We start from the raw sequence: 20,191 nt of genomic DNA on the forward strand, positions 1-20,191 counted from the left end.
TACGACGATTGAACACAGCTGTACGACGATTGAACACAGCGGTACGACGATTGAACATAGCGGTGCGACGATTGAACATAGCGATACGACGATTGAACACAGCGGTACGACGCTTGAGCACAGCGGTAAGACGCTTGAACACAGCGGTACGACGATTGAACACAGCGGTACGACGATTGAACATAGCGGTACGACGATTGAACATAGCGGTACGACGATTGAACATAGCGATACGACGATTGAACACAGCGGTACGACGCTTGAGCACAGCGGTAAGACGCTTGAACACAGCGGTACGACGATTGAACACAGCGGTACGACGCTTGAGCACAGCGGTAAGACGCTTGAACACAGCGGTACGACGATTGAACACAGCGGTACGACGCTTGAGCACAGCGGTAAGACGCTTGAACACAGCGGTAAGACGCTTGAACACAGCGGTAAGACGCTTGAACACAGCGGTACGACGCTTGAACACAGTGATATGATCAACGGTGTGAATGATTTCATTACTAACAGTCGTTGGTCGATCGATGGTGAATATTTTCTACGATCTACGGATACCAAGCTGCGTTCCTGAGCCTCAAGGGGCAAAGGTCAAGGTCACGGAATATCTTTACAACATGAGATGATGAACCTAGATATATCACAGCTTACTTGTCCCAAGAACAGAATTCTTCTGCAGGTGAAAACTTGACCAATCCTCGTATTCGTTCGTGATCGTCAACATTCTTGCCACCACCTTCTGGTGGAGAGGTCATTGTCCACGTGATCAGGTGGGGGACGTGGCCTTGTTTGGGTGAGCACTGGTCGCCCACGTCATACAACTGTCACTCATGAACCATTACAAGATTCCCTCCACCCCTACATCCCTCCACCCCTACAGCCCTCCACCCCTACATCCCTCCACCCCTACAGCCCTCCACCACTACAGCCCCAGCTGGTGGTGTGTGTTCGTCTCAGCAGAAGGTCGGTATAATGTTTGTTTTACACAAGACTGAGTGTTCATGGATGGTATTACTGGGGTCATTTGTGAACTCCTAATTCTATTTACAAGGTTTTGTTTGTGAGTTCATGTTTATTCATAGAATGTCTGTTTCTGATGTCATGGTTTTTCATACATTTCATTTGTGAGTTCATGGTTGATTATACGATTATACAAGGACTGTTTGTGATTTCGTATTTGATTTTACAAGATCGTTCGGAGTTCGTAATTATTCATGCACGGTTCGTTTGTGAGTTGGTATTTGATCTTACAAGATCGTTCGTGAATTCGTAATTGTTCATTCACGGTTCGTTTGTGAGTTCGTGTTTGATCGTACAAGATTCGTTCGTGAGTTCTTAATTATTCATGCACGGTTCGTTTGTGAGTTCGTGTTTGATCGTACAAGATTCGTTCGTGAATTCGTAATTATTCATGCACGGTTCGTTCGTGAGTTCATATTTGTTTAGAGAAGGATTTTTCATGAGTTCATGATGTATCTACAAAGTTTATTCATCATTTCATGATCGATTATACAAGGGTAGTTTGTGAGTTCGTGAGCGTCCATGTGAGTCTATGGTTATTTATACAAAGGTTATCTATAAGTCCATTCCTGGAGGATCAACTAGACCTGAGTGACGGCGACCATCACTCTGTGAGCGCTGGAGGATGATGCGCTAGTTTCCTGCAGCCAGACCACCAATGTCAACACAGAGGTGAAGTCGGCGTCCTTGTAAGACCTTAGTGGCCACGTCAGGAGGCCAGTGCGCCTCTCATGTAGCAGCTGACGCCCTCCCTCCTCACCCACCATTACCCGCTACTCTCATGCAGCAGCTGACGCCATCCCTCCACACCCACTGTGTTCTCTCCCGTAATAAGTCATGATATGCGTCGTAATCAAATCATCTTTTCATGAGAATATCGTTTGTTGATCCAACTGTTTCTCTCGACGCAGATCTGAGGCGACACAACACACATATATCTTAGGTAAAGTACGACACTGTCATAGATTTATTCCAATATTTTGATTACAAAAATATATGTAAGACTCTGATGCTGGTGACGTTGGACGTGACTATGATTGCACGTTCGCCAGGAGTGCTGGTGGTGATTGTGGTGGAGAGTGTGGTGGTGATTGTGGTGGAGTGTGGTGGTGATTGTGGTGGAGAGTGTGGCGGTGATTGTGGTGGAGAGTGTGGTGGTGATTGTGGTGGAGTGTGTGGTGGCGATTGTGGTGGAGAGTGTGGTGGTGATTGTGGTGGAGAATGCGGTGGTCAGAGGATGATGGTTTCCGCTGTGATGTAGATGGTGTGTGCTGGTGCAGGTTATCCCCGGGGAATTTGACATCTATAAAGTTTACAACTATTTTTTCTTCCAGTGATCCGTGTGCATTTTCTCCTCGTACTTCAACAATGTGTTACCGTCTGATGTGTTCTGCTGCTACAAACGGATGCGAGAGGAACCAGTGGCCTGTTGCTGGTAGTTCTTTGCTTGCCTCTTTAGTGGCAGTAAGAGAAGGGTGAAGGAGAGGGTAGTGGGAGTGAGAGAAGGGTGGAGGTGAGGATAGTGGTAGTGAGAGGGTATGAAGGTGAGGGTAGTGGTAGAGAGAGGGGTGAAGGTGATGGTAGTAGGAGTGAGAGGGGTGATGGTAGTGGGAGTGAGAGAAGGGAGGAGGTGAGGGTAGTGGCAGAGAGGAGAGTGAAGGTGAAGATAGTGGCAGAGAGGGAAGTGAAGATGAGATAGTGGCAGTGAGAGGGGAGTGAAGGTGAAAATAGTGGCAGTGAGAGGAGGTGGTAATGGTAGTGGCAGTGAGAGGAGGGTGAAGGTGATGGCAGTGGTAGTGAGAGGGGGTGAAGGTGATGGTAGTGGCAGTGATAGGGGGTGAAGATGAGGGTAGTGGTAGTGAGAGGGGTGAAGGTGAGGGTAGTGGCAGTGAGGGGGTGAATGTGAGGGTAGTGGTAGTGAGAGGGGTGAAGGTGAGGGTAGTGGTAGTGAGAGGGGTTGAAGGTGAGGGTAGTGGCAGTAAGGAGTGAACACTTACATCCTCACCTGTACTACTGCTGTGCTACTGTTACTGCTGCTACTGTTACTGCTACTACTGTTACTGCTGCTACTGTTACTGCTGCTACTGTTACTGCTACTACTGTTACTGCTGCTACTGTTACTGCTACCACTGTTATTGCTGCTACTGTTACTGCTGTTTATGCTGCTACCACTGTTTCTGTTACTTTTATGATAGTTGCTACCTCTGCTACTGTTGTGATAACAGAGATGCTGATTCCTCTGCCATTGTCGTTGTTTCTTCTGTTATTTCTGTTCCTACTCTTAGTCGTGTTGCTGTTAACGATGCTGTTACTGCGTATGTTGCCACTAAGACCATTACCTTCGTTACTGCCAGAGCTGTTGCTACCGTTGCTACCCTGTTGTAACCAGCAGCGGCGCCACTCATGGCCAGACGAGTGTTCTGTGTACCCACACACCAGGTGATGTGTCAGACGCAAAGACTCCCTGGAGAGAAGGATGCTCAGGGCTTGATGGCTGCAAGGTTAACATGTGGGTCAGAATTGGTGTGGTCAAATACCTGACCGTCGCATCCATGTTTCCGAGAAAAAAACGATGAGGAAGAAGAAGAAACGAACGTCTGATGTAAACATGAGACACGGAATCATGTGTGTGTGTTTATATGTCCCTGGCTCCATGTGTGTGTGTTTATATGTCCCTGGCTGTATGTGTGTGTGTTTATATGTCCCTGGCTCCATGTGTGTGTGTTTATATGTCCCTGGCTCTATGTGTGTGTGTTTATATGTCCCTGGCTCCATGTGTGTGTGTTTATATGTCCCTGGCTCCATGTGTGTGTGTTTATATGTCCCTGGCTCCATGTGTGTGTGTTTCTGCAGGAGCTTACTACAACAACACCTTGAAGACCATTATGAATATCTGGAGGAATTGGCGTCTTCCTTGGGATGATTATAACATTACCTCTCAAAGGTAGTGATAATATGACTTGATTGTTATCGTAGCCATGCAAGGAAAGATGATATGCTTTACCTTAGTGGCGGGTTGTATGAGAAGGGAGAGACACGGTTAATTGAGGTAGCGGGTTGGACAGAAGATGGCACTTAGGAAATGCTCAAGTCCATGGTCATATAGAATGGTAAGAAAAGCAATCGGTATTGCAGTATAGCACGGATGGTGACTGTAGGAATCCTAGCCATTTCTCCGTTCATAATAAAACATGGTGACATATGACGCTCCGTTCTAATACTCATGACAGAGTTGAATGTTGCGTCATCTTTAGTAAAACATTGTCTATTGCAAGGTTACCTACGTTATTTAGTAACACTTTGTCTATTGCAAGGATACCTACGTTATTTAGCAACACATTGTCTATTGCAAGGATACCTACATTTAGTAACACATTGTCTATTGCAAGGATACCTACATTTAGTAACACATTGTCTATTGCAAGGATACCTACATTTAGTAACACATTGTCTATTGCAAGGATACCCAAGTTATTTAGTAACACATGGTTTATTGCAAGGATACGTACGTTATTTAGCAACACATTGTCTATTGCAAGGATACCTACGTTATTTAGTAACACATTGTCTATTGCAAGGATACCTACGTTATTTAGTAACACATTGTCTGTTGCAAGGTTACCAACGTTATTTAGTAACACATTGTCTATTGCAAGGATTCCTACGTTATTTAGCAACACATTGTCTACTGCAAGGATACGTACGTTATTTAGTAACACATTGTCTATTGCAAGGATACCTACGTTATTTAGTAACACATTGTCTATTGCAAGGTTACCAACGTTATCTAGTAACACATTGTCTATTGCAAGGTTACCTACGTTATTTAGTAACACAATGTCTATTGCAATGATACCTACGTTATTTGGTAACACATTGTCTGTTGCAAGGATACCTACGTTATTTAGTAACACATTGTCTATTGCAAGGTTACCTGCGTTATTTAGTAACACATTGTCTATTCCAAGGTTACCTACGTTATTTTTGTCGGTTGTTTTCTGAATATTTAGATATCTCTTGTGTTGTATCAGGACGTACGCCATTAGAGCGTTTCATGTGATTATCATTTAAGATAAAGAGGTTCGTCAGGTCTGGGTGTTCTAGAGAGCTATGAAATATAGGTTACGTCAATGTAATCTGCCGATGTTCCTCTCCACATTTTTTTTTCCTCCTGTTTCTTCCCTCACACTGAATGACAGCAGCCTAGTGAGGAGAGTTGCCACAACTCACACACATGTACACAGTAGTTTGACTGACATTCCCTCACTGTGTGGCTTTCCTCTGAACACAGACCAGATCTTGAATCATCTCAGCCGACATATGGAGAGAATGAGTAAGGAAAGATTGACAAGGAGGATATTTGTGTCAGAGGTGGCGGGAACAAGGAGAAGCGAGAAACCAAATTGAAGGTGGAAGGATGGAGTGAAAAAAATTTTGAACAATCATGGCCTAAATATACAGGAGGGTGAGAGGCGTGGAAGGAATAGACTGAATTGAAACGATGTGGTATACCGGGGTGGACGTGCTCGATGTGGATAGGGAGCTGTGACTTCGGTGCATTACACATGACAGCTAGAGACCGAGTGTGAACGAATGTGGTCTTTTTGGTCTGTTTTCCTGGCGCTACCTCGCTGAAGCAGGGGGTAGCGATGTTGTTTCCTGTGGGGTGAGGTAGCTGCAGGAATTGATGTGTATATATGTGTATGTCCGTGCATGTGCATGTACATGTATGTATATGTGTATATGTTGACATGTATCTGTATATGTATGGACATGCATGTATATGTGTGTGTGTGTCTGTGTCTGTGTGTGTGTGGGTGGGTAGGTAGGTATGTCTTTCTTCGTCTCTTTCTTGGCGCAACCTCGCTAACACAAAATATAAGAAAAAAAGAAATGTGTGGATCAGTGAGTGATGGCCGGGCGGGATGTGGTGTTTTCATAAGAAAATCTTTTCGTAAAAAGATTTTGCCACAGTTGAAAGATTCGGTAAAATGACCAATAAGAACAGCTCCTACACGGTGGCTGTGCCCAGCTACGGGTGTTCCTCCACGGTGGCTGTGCCCAGATGAAGACCAGACATTAGTAAGATCGGAAAGAATATCACCAGTGGATCTCGCCTTACGGAAGCCATACTGGTGATCAGAGAGAAGACTGTGATTTTCGAGGTGTTTAAGGATATGGGAGTTGATGGATTCACAGGCTTTGGAAATGATGGATGTCATAGCAATAGGACGATAGTTAGAGGGGTCAGAAAGGTCACTCTTCTTAAGGATGGGATATATCAATGTTTGCTTCCAGGAAGAAAAAGGTTTTCAAACAGAAACGGAACAGACGAGCAAGCACAGGTGTAAGTTCAGAGGCACACTTTCTCAGTACACGAGGATGGATGCCATCAAAACCATAAGCTTTGCTTATGTCCAAAGTTAGAAGTGCTTTTCGGACGGTCCGAAAATATATTACATAAAGAGGCATAGGGTTAGTAAGAGAGTGAAGGAATGTTAGTCATCCAAGGTGGAGTTAGAGGAGAAACAGGAGCCAAAGAGAGAGTTGCTTTATCAGCGGGAGAGACAGTTATAGTACCGTCAGAACAGAAAAGTGAAGGAAAATTCTTAGCGATTCCCTTAGCTAAAGACCAGAAAGATCTATCAGTGGATGACGAAGAGAGATTATCGCACTTTCTTTCAATAAAGGAACGCTTCGCCTCACGAATAACGCGCTTACGGCGATTTTGGGCGGTGATAGAAGCTGAATGGGGGCCATAGGAAGGACAGTTTTTACCTGCCCGATATGTCTGATCCTTTGCCTGAATAGCCTCAGAACAGGAACGGTTGCATCATGGTTGGATGAAGAAGTCGTCTTGGAGGAAGAGGGGATAAATGCTTTTATTCCCACAAGAATAACCTCTGCTATGCGTTATGCGGAGACAGAAGCATCACCACATAAGAGACTGTGATTTACCCAAGGAAAGACAGAAAAGAAATTGCAAAAGTTATTCCAGTCAGCTTTGTTCAGGTGCCAGTATTTACTCCTAAAAGGGGCTGCTGTAGGGGGGAGGATGTTATCAGATGAACGCACCAGTTGGGAGCGAGATTGTGTATTTACCACGGGATCGACTAGAGGTGAAAAAGAAATCCAGAATATTAGGAAAGTGGTCTCAGCAGCCAGGAATATTGGTAGGGTGAGAGATGGTTTGCAGTAAATCATTGAGAATGGAGAATGTGAGGGCTTCAGACCCTCCACCATCAGTATGGGTTCAACCTTTCCCTTTGGTGAACGTTGAAATCCCCGAGGTAGAGGATCTCGGCTTACAGGTGAGAGAATGTCACAGTCTCCTCGCAGGAATATAGATAGTCGAAGTAAGATATAAAATTTGTAGAATTAGGAGAGCAATAGGCGAAATAGGGGAAAAGTGTGGCAATAGGGAGACAGACTTTGAGCCACAAAACATCAAAATTTGGGGACTCCAGGTCCTTGAGACGTGCAACAGGTGTGTTGATGTTGGAATAAGCACAAATGTCACCATTGAACTGTAATCCTGATGGAGGTTATAGTTAGATATGAAAAAGGGACTAGTTAGAACATCATTAGACACCTGTGTTTTAGAGAGAAGCAAGATATTAGAAGAGGTGTTCAACCGAGGAGAGATGTAGTGAACAGAAAAAGAGGAAGGTCTCACAGAGAGAGAGAGGGGTCGTGGGAGAGGCCAGTACTACTACTGCCAGAGTCCTCCCTCACAGTGGCAGTAGAGTTAGGCAGAAACCCGGGGATTCTTAGCACCCCATGATGCCCGGGACTGGCAGCCATAGATTTGCCGGGCTCTTGTCATGATGATTGTTACAGATGTTGGAATGGACAGGAATTGGCAAGAGTACTTATGTGAAGAAAGTAATAATAATAAGCAAGGCTTGAGTAGGTGTATGGTGCCTGTAAGAAGACGGCAGGACTAGCTCGGTAGTCCCGTGTTGATGAGACAGAAAATAAGACCAGCAATCCTGACATGGAGAGTGGACGATGGTTCCGGCCACCACTTTCATGTTCCTCAGTCAGGACGGTAGGACCAGCCTGGGCCCAGGCTGCTGTCAACAGCCTACTACATAATGGGTTGTTTCAAGGGTAAAGGGACAGGTGATCGTTGAGTTAGCTGGGGTACTGGGAGAGGCCAATACACTACCACCTGAGTCCTCCCCCCCTCACTGGTGGCAGAGTCACACAATAAAGTGTAGTTTGAGTTGATCTTAAATGTGTAGGGGTCATGGAAGGGGCCAATACAGTGTGTGTGTGTGTGTGTATATATATATATATATATATATATATATATATATATATATATATATATATATATATATATATATATATATTTCTTTATTGCTTTGTCGCTGTCTCCCGCGTTTGCGAGATAGCGCAAGGAAACAGACGAAAGAAATCGCCCAACCCACCCCCATACACATGTATATACATACATGTCCACACACGCAAATATACATACCTACACAGCTTTCCATGGTTTACCCCAGACGCTTCACATGCCCTGATTCAATCCACTGACAGCACGTCAACCCCGGTATACCACATCGATCCCATTCACTCTTATTCCTTGCCCTCCTTTCACCCCCCTGCATGTTCAGGCCCCGATCACACAAAATCTTTTTCACTCCATCTTTCCACCTCCAATTTGGTCTCCCACTTCTCCTCGTTCCCTCCACCTCCGACACATATATCCTCTTGGTCAATCTTTCCTCACTCATTCTCTCCATGTGCCCAAACCATTTCAAAACACCCCCTTCTGCTCTCTCAACCACGCTCTTTTTATTTCCACACATCTCTCTTACCCTTACTTTACTTACTCGATCAAACCACCTCACACCACACATTGTCTTCAAACATCTCATTTCCAGCACATCCACCCTCCTGCGCACAACTCTATCCATAGCCCACGCCTCGCAACCATACAACATTGTTGGAACCACTATTCCTTCAAACATACCCATTTTTGCTTTCCGAGATAATGTTCTCGACTTCCACACATTCTTCAAGGCTCCCAGGATTTTCGCCCCCTCCCCCACCCTATGATCCACTTCCGCTTCCATGGTTCCATCCGCTGCCAGATCCACTCCCAGATATCTAAAACACTTTACTTCCTCCAGTTTTTCTCCATTCAAACTTACCTCCCAATTGACTTGACCCTCAACCCTACTGTACCTAATAACCTTGCTCTTATTCACATTTACTCTTAACTTTCTTCTCTCACACACTTTACCAAACTCAGTCACAATTTTGCGCGTGATCAAGATATTCCTATGAGTCCACGGGGAAAATGAAACACGAAACGTTCCCAAGTGCACTTTCGTGTAATAATCACATCATCAGGGGAGACACAAGAGAGAAATATAACAGTCAGTTGATATACATCGAAGAGACGAAGCTAGGACGCCATTTGGTAAACATGTGATTGTCCAAAACATGTGATTGTTTTTAGTTGACTATCAAAAATTGGTTCTCTTTATAGATTGTCTAAGAGAACGAGATAATACTACTAACTCTTCAATTTTATGATAAAAGTGGTTTAATTGGAGTTTTATGCTAGTATCTATTTGGATATATATATATATATATATATATATATATATATATATATATATATATATATATATATATATATATATATATATATATATAGCCAAATAGATACTAGCATAAAACTCCAATTAAACCACTTTTATCATAAAATTGAAGAGTTAGTCGTATTATCTCGTTCTCTTAGACAATCTATAAAGAGAACCAATTTTTAATAGTCAACTAAAATATTTCGAAGATGACTTTTTATCATCGTTTTTCACATAGTTTCCTTCTAGAAATAAAGACATTGTAATATCTCCTGCTGAAGTAAGAAGTGATTACTTATGCACGAGAATGGGAGGTGTATGGGGGCGAGTGTAGTGATGACTTCCCCCAGAGGAGAAAGAGGGTAGGCTAGCGGATAGGAGGAAGGGAAAGGGTAATAAGGCAAGATGATGAAGGAAGAGAGAATAGAGAGAAAAGCAAGAATATGAGAAAAGAAGTGGGAGGGAGGAGAGATCATGAGGAAGATGGGAAAGATGAGGTTGATGGAAAGGGAAGTAGTGTATATCCCAGACGATCTTTCCACTACAACTTACATTTTTGTCCTCTCCCTAACTCTGTAGCCTGTAGATTATAATGTATTATATACAGTTTTGTACTCCTTAACATTATAATGTATTATATACAGTTTTGTACTCCTTAACATTATAATGTATTATATACAGTTTTGTACTCCTTAACATTATAATGTATTATATACAGTTTTGTACTCCTTAATATTATAATTTATTATATACAGTGTTGTACTCCTTAATATTATAATGTATTATATACAATTTTGTCCTCCTTAATATCATTGTCTTATTCTACATACCTAATCTCAGACCTTTCCCAGACCTTGTGTTGATCTTCACTGTGCTAACCGAAGGAACCATTTAGGATGAACTTACTCCAGTCTCTCCCTACATATGTCACACTCTATTTGGCTTGGAAAACTGACTTTACCCTCTCTTTGATCTTTAAGTGTCCTATCAGGTCCCTGAATCACTACTTCACCAGAACTCATTTACTTTGTATCCTGTTGTGTGTCACTCGTACCATCCTCACACCTCTCCTGTATGATCACTTCCCTCGGTAATCCCTGCACTCACAACTTTACACTTCTAGATCTCATTTGATGAACATGTCTCCTGACAACTTTATTATAATACAGTTCTGTCTTAAAGTCTAACATGACAGGGGTCCAGCAACTTCCACCACAACTCCTGGTACCCAACGAGCTCCTCTACCACTATAATTCTCCACAAACACTTCATCATTTGAACTAAATTCCCTCTAAGGTTTGCCCTTATCATGATATTTCTTTAGCTCTTCTTTTTTCCTTTTAACCCTTCTTCAAGTTTGAATCTTTGAACAGCTTTTTCAGCCATTTCATTTGAGGTAGTGTGAAAAGAGTGCAAATAACCTGGTCAGTTCCATTTTGCTGCATAAGTTTGTCAAATTCACAGTTGATAAACTGTCTTCCATTATCACTAACTAACACTGAGGGCAGCCCATGAGTGGTGAAAACATCCCTTAACTCATCAATGGTTGTGAATGATAATGTATTATTCATAATTCTTTCCTCTGACCATTTTGAATTGGCATCAATGACAGTCAGAGTCTGGACTGTGAGAGTGAACGCAGCCTTGTGTGTCTGTGGAAGTCAAAGTCTGAACTGTTTTGAGTGAACGCAGCCTTGTGCATCAGTGGCAGCCAGAGTCTGGAATGTAAGAGTGAACACATATTCCGCATCAGTGGCAACCAGTCTGGACTGAGAGTGAACGCACCCTTGAGCATCAGAGGAAGCCAGAGTCTGGACTGTGTGGGTGAAGGCAGCCTCATGTATCAGTGACAGTCAAATTCTGGACTGTGAGAGTGAACGCATCTTGTACATCACTGGAGGCCAGAGTCTAGACCGTAAGACGGAACGCAGCCTTGTGCATCATTGGCAGCCAGAGTCTGGACTGTAAGAGTGAACGCATATTCTGCATCAGTGGCAACCAGACTCTGGACTGTATGAGTGAACGCACCCTTGAGCATCGGTGGAGGCCAGAGTCTGGACTGTGAGTGAAGGCAGCCTCATGTATCAATGGCAGTCAAATTCTGGACTGTAAGAGTGAACGCAGTCTTGTGCATCAGTGTCAGCCAGAGTCTGGACTGTAAGAATGAGCACATGATTTCGCATTAGTAGCAACCAGAGTCTGGACTGTGAGAGTGAACGCAATTTGTTCATCAGTAGCAGCCAGGCTCTGTGCTGTCAGAGTGAAAGTAACCTTGTGCGTCAGTGGCAGCCAGAGTCTAGAACGTGTGAGTGAACGCAGCCTTGTGCTTCAGTAACAGCCAGACTCTGGACTGAGTGAACGCAACCTTGTGCAGTAGTGGCAGCCAGAGTCTGGCCTGTGAGAGTGAACACAGCCTTGAGCATCAGTAGCAGCCAGAGTATGGACACTGAGAGTGAATGCAGCCTCGTGCCTCAGTGGCAACCAGAGTCAGGACTGTAAGAGTGAGCGCATCGTGTGCATCAGTGGCAGCCAGAGTCTGGACTATAAGAGTGAACGCAACCTTGTGCATCACTGACAGCCAGAGTTAGGACTTTGAAAGTGAACGCGGCCTTGTGCACCAGTGATAAACAGAGTCTGGACTGTAAGAGTAAACATAACCTTGTGCATCAATGGCAGCCAGAGTCAGGACTTTGAGAGTCAACGCAGCCTTGTGCACCAGTGGCAGAGTCTAGACTGTGAGAGTGAACACAGCCTTGTGCATCAGTAGCAGCCAGAGTCTGGATTGTGAGAGTGAACGCATCTTGTGCATCGGTGGCAGCCAGAGTCTGGACTGTAAGAGTGATCGCATCTTGTGCATCAGTGGCAGCCAGAGTCAGGACTTTGAGAGTCAACGCAACCTTGTGCACCAGTGGTAGACAGAGTCTGGACTGTAAGAGTGAACGTAACCTTGTGCATCAGTGGCAGCCAGAGTCTGGGCTGTAAGAATGAACGCATCTTGTGCATCAGTGGCAGTCAGAGTCAGGACTTTGAGAGTGAACGCAGCCTTGTGCACCAGTGATAGACAGAGTCTGGACTTTGAGAGTGTACGCAGCCTTGTACATTAGTGGCAGCCAGAGTCTGGATTGTGAGAGTGAACGCATCTTGTGCATCAGTAGCAGCCAGAGTGAGTACTGTGAGAGTGAACGCATCTTGTGCATTTGTGGCAGCCAGTGTCTGGACTGTAAGACTGAACGCAGCCTTGTGCTTCAGTATCAGCCAGTGTCTAAACTGTGAGTGGACACGGGCATTGTGTATTAGCAGCAACCATAGTCTGGACTGTGAGAGTGAACGCAGCTTTCTGCATCAGTGGCAACCAGTCTGGAATGTATGAGTGAACGCATCTTGTGAATCAGTGGCAACCAGAGATTGGACTAAGAGTGAACGCAGCATTTTCCATCAGTAGCAACTGGAATCTGGACTGTGAGAGTGAACGCAGCGTTTTGCATCAGTGGCAGCCAGAGTCTGAACCGTATAGAGTGAACGCATCTTATGCATTAGAGGCAGCCATAATCTGGGCTGTGAGAGTGAAGGCAGCATTTTGTATCAGTGACAGCCATAGTCTGGTCTGTGAGAGTGAAATCATCTTGTGCATCATTGGCAGCCAGAGTCTGGACTGTTAGAGTGAACGCAGCATTGTGCATCAGTAGCAGATACATTCTAGACCGTCAGAGTGAAGGCAGCCTTGTTCATCAGTGGCAGCCAGAGTCTACACTCTACGAGTGAAATCATCTTGTGCATCGGTGCAGCTAGAGTCTGGACTGTGAGAGTGATCGCAGCCTTGTTCATCAGTGGCAGCCAGAGTTTAGATTGTGAGAGTGAACGCAACCTTGTGCATCAGTGGCGGCCAGACTCTGGACTGTAAGAGTGAACGCATCTTGTGCATTAGTGGCAGCCAGGGTCTAGACTGTGAGAATGAACGCACCTTGTAAGTGAGTGGCAGCCAGATTCTGGTCTGAGAGTAAACGCAGCCTTGTGCATCAGTAGCAGCCTGAGTCTGGACTGCGAGAGTGAACGCAGCTTTGTGCATCAGTGGTAGTCATAGTCCTGAACTATGTGAGCGAATACATCCTTGTGCATCAGTGGCAGCCAGAGTCTGGACTGTAAGAGTGAACGCATCCTTGTGCATGAGTGGCAGCCTAGTCTGGACTGTGAAAGTGAACACGTCTTGTGCATTAGTGACAGTCAGAGTGTAGACTGTAAGAGTGAACTCATCTCATGCATGAGTGGCAGCCAGAGTCTAGACTCTGAGAATGAACGCACCTTGTAAGTGAGCGGCAGCCAGAGTGTGGACTATGAGAGTGAACGCAGCCTTGTGCATCAGTTGCTATTAGGGTCTAGACTGTAGGAGTGAATGCATCCTGTGTATCAGTGGTAGCCAGTGTCTGGAGTGTGAGAGTGAACGCAGTTTTATGCATCAGTAGTAGCCAGAGTCTAAACTACAAGACTGAACATATCTTGTGCATCAGTTTCAGCCAGGCTCTGGACTGTATGGGTGAACTCAGCCTTGTGCATCAGTGGCAGTCAGAGTCTGGACTGTGATAGTGAACGCATCTTGTGCATCAGTGGCAGCCAGAGTCTGGACTGTGAGAGTGAACGCATCTTGTGCATCAGTGGCAATCAGTGTTTGCAGTGTAAGAGTTAACGCGGCCTTGTTCAGCAATAGCAGCCAGAGTCGGGATTGTGAGGTTAAACTTACTTTGTATAGCAGTGGCAACCAGAATCTGGATTGTGAATGCGGTTTTGTGCAGCAGTGGCAGAGTCTGGATTGTTTGGGTGAACGCGACCTTTTGCAGCACAAGCAGCTAGGGTAGGGATTGTGAAGAATATGACCTTGTGCTATAGTAGAGCCAGAGTCTAGACTATGACAGTGAACGCGGCCTCTTGCAGTAGTTGCACTCAGAGTCTGGATGGCAAGGGTGAACTCGACTTTGTGCAGCAGTTTCAACCACCCTGGATTGTCAGGGTGAACTCGGCCTTGTGCAGTGGTTGAAAGCAGTCTGGATTGTCATGGTGAACGCTGACGTGCAGTAATTGCATCCAGAGTCTGGCTTATCATGGTGAGCATGGCTTTGTGTCGTAGTTGTAGCCAGAGTCTGGATTGTCATGGTGAACGCTGACTTGTGCAGTAATTGCATCCTGAGTCTGGCTTATCATGGTGAACATGGCTTTGTGTCGTAGTTGTAGCCAGAGTCTGGATTGTCATGGTGAACGCGGCTTTCTGTAGCAATTGCAGCCAGAGTCTGGATTATCAGATTGAACTTGGCCTTGTGCAGCAGTTGCAGCCAGAGCTGGATTGTCATTGTGAACGCGGACTTGTGCAGCTGTTGCAGCCAGAGTCTGGATTGTCATTGTGAACGCGGCTTTGTGCAGTAGTTGAAACCACAGTCTGGATTGTCATTGTGAACGCGGCCTTGTACAGCTGTTGCAGCCAGAGTCTGGATTGTCATTGTGAAAGCGGCCTTGTGTCGTAGTTGTGGCCAGAGTCTGGATTGTCATTGTGAACGCGGCTTTGTGTCGTAGTTGCAGCCTGAGTCTGGATTGTCAATGTGAACGCGGCTTTGTGCAATTGTTACAGCCAGTGTCTGGATTGTCATTGTCAACGCGGCTTTATAAAGTAGTTACAGCCAGAATCTGGATTGTCTTTGTGAACGCGGCTTTCTGCAGTTGTCTGGATTGTCATTAGGAACGCAGTTTTGTGCAGTAGTTGCAGCCGGAGTCTGGATTGCCATTGTGAACGCGGCTTTGTGCAGTTGTTATAGCCAGAGTCTGGATTGTCATTGTGAACGCAGCTTTGTGCAGTAGTGCAGCCTGAGTCTGGATTGTCATTATGAACGCGGCTTTGTGCAGTAGTTGCATCCTGAGTCTGGATTGTCATTGTGAACGCGGCCTTGTGTCGTAGTTGCAGCCTGAGTCTGGATTGTCATTGTGAACTCGGTTTTGTGCAGTTGTTACAGCCAGTGTCTGGATTGTCATTGTGAACGCGGCTTTGTGCAGTAGTTGTAGCCTGAGTCTGGAGTTTTCATTGTGAACGCGGCTTTGTGCAGTTGTTATAGCCAGTGTCTGGATTGTCATCGTGAACGCGGCTTTATACAGTAGTTCCAGCCTGAGTCTGGATTGCCATTGTGAACGCGGCCTTGTGTCGTTGTTGCAGCCAATGTCTGGATTGTCATTGTGAACGCAGCCTTGTGTCGTAGTTGCAGCCAGAGTCTGGATTGTCATTGTGAACGCGGCTTTGTGCAGTAGTTACAGCCAATCTGGATTGTCATTGTGAACGCGGCTTTGTGCAGTGGTTGCAGCCTGAGTCTGGATTGTCATTGTGAACGCGGCTTTGAGCAGTAATTACAACCAATCTGGATTGTCATTGTGAACGCAGCTTTGTGCAGTCGTTGCAGCCTGATCCTGGATTGTCATGATGAACGCGGCCGTGTGGAGGCTTTTATCATAACATTAACTACCTGACCTGTTGTCCTGTTGGTCATTACTGACAAGTGTAGTGTGGAGGTCAAGGATTCGCTCACGTCGCTGCCATTAACTGGTAATTGGATATAAATAGATTTAGGAGAATCTGCATCAAATTATCGAGAACGTAAGATAAAATGTCGTGATATTGGTAGCGAAAACGAAAGGAAATCGTCTTTAATGTCATATTGACCAACGATAGTGTGATAGACGACATTATTATAAGAATTGATTGTTTTGATGACGTTACAGCTCCTGTCTGGGGTCACCATGGAAATGTCTATGTTTATTGAGCAGTGTGAGTCAAGGATGGTGAGAATACGATGCCATTTATTGTATGTTATTTAAAGTCTGATTTTTTTTTATATCAAATTGGAAGTGGATGCCATGCCAAGTCGGCAAAATAACGTGTAGGTCACTGTGGCCAACTGGTCAGTATCAAGTGTTTTAAACAATTCTTCCCACCTACTGGGCACCAGTTGGTCAAACTGTGTTGAGCCGATTCATTCAATCATTAATACTTTGTGTCATCAAGCAAAGAATGTGCAGGTTGTATAATTTGCTGAGGTGTTGACGGTATTTGTGCACAATATTGGCTCTCCATTCCTGAGTGCGTCATCGAACTACCTCCATATATCTCTTAGGTAAGGCTGGTTAGGTGAAGTATGAGGTCGTTGAGGTTGATTTATTTAGGTTATGGTAAATCATGTAGGTTAAACGAGGTTTATGATAATCGACGTGTGTTAAGGTAAGTAAGGTTGGCTAGGTTGAGTTGGTGAAATTCTGCTATGTTAGGTTTGAGCTTGATTGGTTAGGTTAGATGTGGTAGTCATGCCACGCCAGAGAATGGAATGCCAATATTTTTCACAATACCTCCAACTCTACAGCAAATACTGTTGTATCCACTTCAGTTTGGGTAAGAGTCATGGCAGCTTTAACGTGTGCATTAATCGGTAGAATAGTGTTTGGTCTATTTGTGTCCAGTAGTTCTTAAGGTATTTATTGGCCTACCAGTGTTGATTAGTTGGCAAAAGTTTGTTCAACCCCTGATGTTGACCAAGTAGCACCAATTAGAGACTGTTTTGCTGAGTGGTCGGCAAAATAAAGCTCGAAACATAGATGCCGAATAGATGGCATTGGTGGATGAAAAGCTTATGTGCTGACTAGTTGGCATAATATCCAGTGTTTGTTATATATAAGGTAATGAAATACTGGAAATTGTGGGGTTAACTGATCAGAAGCTGAAGTACCCTAATGGGCAAGTACCCACAGGACAATATATTAGGAGAGCAATCCTGGCCAGTGCTTCCCCCTCCCCCCTTCCCCAGCTTAAACCAACCTAAGGTTAAGGTTGAGGTTCAATATTTGGTTAATCATTGGCTTAGATTGCTCTCTTTATACATCATCCTCAGGAGTAACTCTCCTACAGGGCACTGGTAGAACTTTGGCTTTTTTTAGGTTTATGAATGTACAAAAATGTAATTCACTAGCAAGAAATTACCTTATTAAAACCTCCCCTCACTAGATTCTGGTTGAAGTATACCAAGCACACCCGAGATTTGACACCACATTTAAGGCATTAGATGTCATCATTTAGACAGTGTGCAGCCATCTGATCCCATGAATTTTGTGGTGGTATATTTTTGCTATCATTTTAGCTTTTAGTTTAGATTGTATTTGCATGCTTTGATGCTTTTAACACCTGTATTCCTAAATATTATATTTCATATTATACATAACATTTTTGTACATAATGCGATGCTGACTTCTGTCATCGTATTTCATATTGTTGAATGAGATGTTCAGATTTATGCTATACGAATGGTATATTCTCTAGATATCACTTTCGTTGCACGACAAAATCACCTAGTATCAAAAGCTAATAACAGTGCAGAGCTTGAACTTACTTTACTACACATTTATCAAAGTAACCCCCTAGCAGTTCAATACAGGCATCATAACAATCATGTTATTATATAACATTGAAAATAAGCTAAGTTTAGGATGCTTGGGAAAATGTAAATGAGATTTTCATAGGTATTGTTAATTTCTAGGACTGGTTCATTTCTTATTACCACCACTTTTTTTTTTTTTATATATATATATAATCATAGCCCTCCCCACATTCATAATGTAACAAAGAATGATGCTTCATACCATGTTTTCCTGGTTGTAGTCACTCTTACTAAGTGTAAGGAATCCATTTGTTTGTATTTCATTCATATTTATGTTACTTTTGTCGTGCCCAGAAACTGGAAATTTATCTTGTGATATTAACTTTCCTCACATCACCACTACTTGTCATCACCTCCCCATTAGCCCCCTTCACTGAAGTTCCCATTTGCTCCCTTGTCTTACACACTTTATTTACCTCCTTCCAGAATATCTTTTTATTCTCCCTAAAATTTAATGATACTCTCTCACCCCAACTCTCATGCGCCCTCTTATTCACCTCTTGCACCTTTCTCTTGACCTCCTGTCTCTTTCTTTTATACATCTCCCACTCATTTGCATTTTTCCCCTGCAAAAATCGTCCAAATACCTCTCTCTTCTCTTTCACTAATAATCTTACTTCTTCATCCCACCACTCACTACCCTTTCTAATCAACCCACCTCCCACGCTTCTCATGCCACAAGCATCTTTTGCGCAAGCCATCACTGCTTCCCTACAGTACGTACCATTCCTCCCCCACTCCCCTTACCTCCTTTGTTCTCACCTTTCTCCATTCTGTACTGGAGTGAGTATTTTGAAGGTTTGTTGAATGTGTTTGATGATAGAGTGGCAGATATAGGGTGATTTGGTCGAGGTGGTGTGCAAAGTGAGAGGGTTAGGGAAAATGATTTGGTAAACAGAGAAGAGATGGTAAAAGCTTTGCGGAAGATGAAAGCCGGCAAGGCAGCAGGTTTGAATGATATTGCAGTGGAATTTATTAAAAAAAGGGGGCGACTGTATTGTTGACTGGTTGGTAAAGTTATTTAATGTATGTATGATTCATGGTGAGGTGCCTGAGGATTGGCGGAATGCGTGCATAGTGCCATTGTACAAAGGCAAAGGGGATAAGAGTGAGTGGTCAAATTACAGAGGTATAAGTTTGTTGAATATTACTGGTAAATTATATGGGAGGGTATTGATTGAGAGGGTGAAGGCATGTACAGAGCATCAGATTGGGGAGGAGCAGTTTGGTTTCAGAAGTGGTAGAGGATGTGTGGATCAGGTGTTTGCTTTGAAGAACGTATGTGAGAAATACTTAGAAAAGTAAATGGATTTGTATGTAGCATTTATGGATCTGGAGAAGGCATATGATAGAGTTGATAGAGATGCTCTGTGGAAGGTACTAAGAATATATGGTGTGTGAGGCAAGTTGTTAGAAGCAGTGAAAAGTTTTTATCGATGATGTAAGGCATGTGTACGTGTAGGAAGAGAGGAAAGTGATTGGTTCTCAGTGAATGTAGGTTTGCGACAGGGGTGTATGATGTCTCCATGGTTGTTTAATTTGTTTATGGATGGGGTTGTTAGGGAGGTGAATGCAAGAGTTTTGGAAAGAGGGGCAAGTATGAAGTCTGTTGTGGATGAGAGAGCTTGGGAAGTGAGTCAGTTGTTGTTCGCTGATGATACAGCGCTGGTGGCTGATTCATGTGAAAAACTGCAGAAGCTAGTGACTGAGTTTGGTAAAGTGTGTGAAAGAAGAAAGTTAAGAGTAAATGTGACTAAGAGCAAGGTTATTAGGTACAGTAGGGTTGAGGGTCAAGTCAATTGGGAGGTAAGTTTGAATGGAGAAAAACTGGAGGAAGTAAAGTGTTTTAGATATCTGGTAGTGGATCTGGCAGCGGATAGAACCATGGAAGCGGAAGTGAATCATAGGGTGGGGGAGGGTGCGAAAAATCCTGGGAGCCTTGAAGAATGTGTGGAAGTCGAGAACATTTTCTTGGAAAGCAAAAATGGGTATGTTTGAAGGAATAGTGGTTCCAACAATGTTGTATGGTTGCGAGGCGTGGTCTATGGATAGAGTTGTGTGCAGGAGGGTGGATGTGCTGGAAATGAGATGTTTGAGGACAATATGTGG

General features: G+C 44.0%; 1 protein-coding gene across 1 annotated transcript in view; it reads left to right on the forward strand.

Moving 5' to 3' along the window:
• Window positions 1-15,927: 15,927 nt before the first annotated feature.
• LOC139756506 (uncharacterized) overlaps window positions 15,928-20,191 on the forward strand; it is a 202,044-nt gene continuing 197,780 nt past the window's right edge. Inside the window, exon 1 of the transcript XR_011714370.1 lies at window positions 15,928-16,203. The gene's annotated coding sequence lies outside the window, so the exon portion shown is untranslated. The remainder of the gene's footprint in view (window positions 16,204-20,191) is intronic.

This window comes from Panulirus ornatus, chromosome 22, assembly GCF_036320965.1.
Source record: "Panulirus ornatus isolate Po-2019 chromosome 22, ASM3632096v1, whole genome shotgun sequence".
In the NCBI taxonomy this organism is placed as follows: domain Eukaryota; kingdom Metazoa; phylum Arthropoda; class Malacostraca; order Decapoda; family Palinuridae; genus Panulirus; species Panulirus ornatus.